This window comes from Austrofundulus limnaeus, unplaced genomic scaffold (assembly GCF_001266775.1).
Source record: "Austrofundulus limnaeus strain Quisiro unplaced genomic scaffold, Austrofundulus_limnaeus-1.0 Scaffold36, whole genome shotgun sequence".
Classification (NCBI taxonomy): domain Eukaryota; kingdom Metazoa; phylum Chordata; class Actinopteri; order Cyprinodontiformes; family Rivulidae; genus Austrofundulus; species Austrofundulus limnaeus.
The window spans coordinates 2492683-2497269 of NW_013952438.1; the positions used below are offsets into that span (position 1 = coordinate 2492683).

The window sequence follows — 4587 nt, forward strand, 5'->3', positions numbered from 1 at the left end:
TTCTACTGTGCTTGGTTTTGGATGTATGTCGAATTTATGTGGATCTTAATGGAAACAGTAAGACAATGGACACTGTACTGAAAATAAATGACTTTATTTTATGTCAAACAGAAGATCGGCATGCTGAATCTTAATTGAGCGCACGTAAAACCAATGCCTTTCAAGAACAACCACCAGTAGCCTAAAATATAGGATTTTAGCCGCTACATGTAGCATCAAACACAAAGAGAAAATATGCAGTTTTACTCTTTTCTAAAAAAAGAAAAAGAGAAAAGGATGCTAAATATCTTGTTTGCAATAATTAAATTATTGATTATGTTAAGTTCATTTTTAAGGCATATTTAAAAAGTCATAGTTGACCAAAGTGTTTTAACCATCCAGCTGTTAATTTGAGGTGAGGTTGAAGAACTTGGAGGTAGTCCTCCTCCATTATTGTTCTATCCACTTTGCCAGCCCCTCAGCTTGATGCTACCACCACCGTGCTCGACAGTTGGACAAGTGTTCTTAAGCTGGAAAGCCCCAAACTGACTTCTCCAAACTGGCTTTTTGGACAAATAGCTCAATCTCTGACCATAAAACTGTTCTCCAGAAAGTATTTGGCTTGTTCACATGTGCAGCTGCAAATTTAAGTCAAGCTTGAAGATCTGATTTTGTTTTCAAAGCAGGAGTTTTTCCTATTACATGGCAGGCTGCGCATCCTGGGCTGTTCCTGATGAACGAAACACAGGTCAGTCAAATCAAATCAGTCAAACAAATTGTTTTCTTACTGGCAAGAGAAACTATTAGCTGCAGTCAATCATAATCAATAATAAGAAAGCAACAGACATTTATAGTGACTTAAAGGATTTAGATGATTTGTATGTAAACATTTTGCGCCTGCATGTATACCTTTCACTCCACAGTGACTTTAGACATCTGTTTTCAAAAGCAATTGAAGGTTGTTCCATTATTTCAACCTGGAGAAAGAACAGATCCAATAATTAATCTAAACCCTAAAATTACTCCAACATTCATTGTCAGAATGACTGTGTGCAAAGTTCTGACCAGCTAAATTATGGACCTAAGGACTGGACAGAAAAAAACTCTTATTTGATAAACATGAGCTGAACCACTTTAAAGCTTTAATGCCAAGACATGAGGATGGGGAATGGTGGGACAGAGGTGAGAAGAGAGCTTCAGAAGGTTGCCTGCTTGAATCCCCAGCACTCTCGTTTGCCCCACTCTGGGCCCTTAACTCTCCTGTGCTGCCCTGGATGACAGTCAGAAAGTGCATCATGTGTAGAAACAAAAAAGCCAAATATTCAGATAGATAGATAGATGATAGATAGATAGATACTGTAGATACTGTAGATAGATAGATAGATGATAGATAGATACTGTAGATACTGTAGATAGATAGATAGATGATAGATAGATACATAGATAGATACTGTAGATAGATAGATAGATGATAGATAGATACTGTAGATACTGTAGATAGATAGATAGATGATAGATAGATAGATAGATACTGTAGATAGATAGATAGATAGATAGATAGATAGATAGATAGATAGATAGATACTGTAGATAGATAGATAGATGATAGATAGATAGATAGATAGATACTGTAGATAGATAGATAGATGATAGATAGATAGATAGATAGATACTGTAGATAGATAGATAGATAGATAGATAGATAGATAGATAGATACTATAGATAGATACTATAGATAGATACTATAGATAGATAGATAGATAGATAGATAGATAGATAGATAGATAGATAGATAGATAGATAGATAGATAGAACTTTTAATTCTTTTTAAACAGACCCTTACATATTTTACAATATAATAAATCAAAGGAATACTCTTTTATTTCTAGCACTGGTTAATTCTGAATGTTCACAATCTGTCTTTTGTTGTGTTGTAACATGTTCTCTTCTGACTTCCACCACAGAAAGCATACGTGTCCAACCTGTGCCAGCTCTTTGCTTCCTTTCAGTTTTAAAACCTCAGCCACATCTTATCTGACAGCGTCTCTGCATTTTATCTGCCACAAAGCTGACTGATGTTCATCCAAAAGCTTTAAACAAACCGCACACACACACACACTATCTCTCTCTTGCTCTCCCACACACACACACACACACACACACACACACACACACACACACACACACACACACACACACACATAGAAACAAACATTAATTTAGCTGGCTTCGTTTCATTAACTTGTCCCCATGATGCAGTTCAGATGGCTATCAGCAGCACTGAGAGCTTGTTTTATTACACTACACTGCAGTCGGAGCTTCTGATGGCTAAAGCACAAACTAGAAATTCCTTTTTCTGTCTAGGCGGTCTTCAAATGTACATGAGACAACAGGTCTCTCTGTAAAACCTGGCGACCCAGTCTGCCTCTGGGTGGATCTGATCTCCTGAGGGATTAAACTGAAGGAATTTTGAAGGAGTAAGGGTGTTATTTCAAGTGAGGTCATAGGTCTGAGACAATAATGTAGTCACTGTGATTCCAATGAAAGCTAATCATGTTGGGGGGTGTAATTTCACTATGGATGTTATGGTCCATGGAGCAGAGCCCCCTCTGCATACATTTAAGACCTTTCATTTTGATAACGTTTGGATTGGGTTAAAGATCTTGCACAAACTGTCCCTCTGACCAGATTCCCTCACTTTACTCTCTTTACCATTTTTGGTGAACGTAGTTGGTTCTAAAGTGCAGAACAGAAACACAAGGACTCAAAGGTAAAAAAAAGAGGACTTTTAGTAAACAAAAGAAACGAGCTGTCGTTAAAAAAGTACTCAAAAGTGCACGAGGGAAGAAATCTCTGTAATGTAAAACTTTAGAAACAACATGAGCAGCTGTAACCATAATGCATTGACGTCAGGAGACGTGACGCAGAACATAAAAGGGACACTGATGAGATGACAATGAGAAACACCTGGGCAGAGACAGGAGGATCAGGTGAGAGTGGGCAGGGTTAGAGCAGAGACAGACAGATGAAACAAGACTGAAGACACAGGGAGCTGAATCACAGAACACACAACTATTAAAAAGTAATCCCTAGAAAATAAATTCAAATCACTTGCTGTGTTTTTTTCCCTTTACCGTAAAAACTAGACCAACAAAAACATGTTGGCAAACTTTAAATTGTCTCAAGGTATAAGTGAGAGTGTGTGGTTGTTTGTCTCAATGTGTCTCTGTCATGGACTTGTCATGTGTTCAGGGTGTACCCTGCCCCTTGAACAGTAATGGACTGAATTTCATTGCATATAATTATTGAACACCAACATGAAATGCATACCGTAGTGTCGTTGCCACTGGCCTTGGAACGTCTCTGGATCTTCCTGGAGGAGCTGGAAAGTGTTGCTAGAGAGGGGCATGTCTGGATTTCTCTCCTGGACCTGTTGTCTCTGTGAACCAACTACAGACAAACAGTAAAAGATGGAGATGCAGAAACACAGAGTTAAAGTTGATTTCATATCATATAGCAATATGCATTTTGTTAAGGAATGCTAGTTTAAATATTGATTCAATTTAGACTTGTTGATTTTTTTGCATAATGCCTTACAACAGGGGGTGTCAAATTAATTTTCACCGAGGGCCACATGAACTTTATGGTGACCTTCAAAGGGCCAGTTGTAATTAACTTCAATGTTTCATGTTTAACTTCCACTAAACAGAAATAGTCATGTTCATCGACTCATTGCTACGGCTAAACACCGCTAACAAACAAAACCTGAGTTCTACGTGGTATTTCCTGCAAACAAACAGCATTTTAACATGTCCTCTTTTAAAGATCGAAAAGTGCTATGTGTACAACTGACTGTGAAGTAAATAATACAGAATATTTTTAAAGCAAAAGTAAGATAGACTTACTTATTGTTGAGATGTGACAAGTCTTGAATTTTGAACTCTCCCACTTTCTGACAGGGAATTCCCATGCATGATCGACATGCATTATGGGGGATGTAGTTTATGGTCAATGCTGGCTTTAAAGCAGTGCATTTTGAGACATTATTACAAGGCTATTCAACTAAATTGCTTTAATTATTAGGGATGCACGATATATCGGTATTGATATCGGCATCGACCGATATTAGTCATTTTTCAGAATATCGGTATCAGTCCATTATGTAAAACTGAGCTGATATTAATGTCCGATATTGATTTCTCACTTTTTATCTTTGTGTTTCTATTTTGGGAGGGGTGAACGTTGGTTGAGCAGCATCTGTTTGATCACGATAGTAATATTGATGCTGCGGTGATAGCCAGTGATAACTGAAGTAGAGCCATGTCAGAGGTCTGGTAGTTTATTTACGGTATCAAAAAAAAGACCCAAGTGTGTTTGTGTTTATATGTATAATATAATTTGTGTGTTTGTGTAATATTGGTAAATATCAGTTATCTGACATAACAGCGATAATTACACCGGCTTTCGATATTGGCTGAAATTTTCACATCGGTGCATCCCTAATAATTATGTAATATACAGATGGATGGATAGATACATGCAGTTGTTTTTGCTGTCTGCAAAGCAAATTGTCCCTTTTGGACAATAAAGTTTATCTAATCTGATCT

General features: G+C 37.3%; 1 long non-coding RNA gene across 1 annotated transcript; it reads right to left on the minus strand.

Moving 5' to 3' along the window:
- Window positions 1-570: 570 nt before the first annotated feature.
- On the minus strand, window positions 571-3386 carry LOC106516311 (uncharacterized). Its single transcript, XR_001310086.1, has 3 exons — window positions 3311-3386; window positions 889-956; window positions 571-709 (listed from the first exon to the last, which is right to left on the minus strand). It is a non-coding gene; the product is annotated as an uncharacterized LOC106516311 (long non-coding RNA).
- Window positions 3387-4587: the final 1201 nt, after the last annotated feature.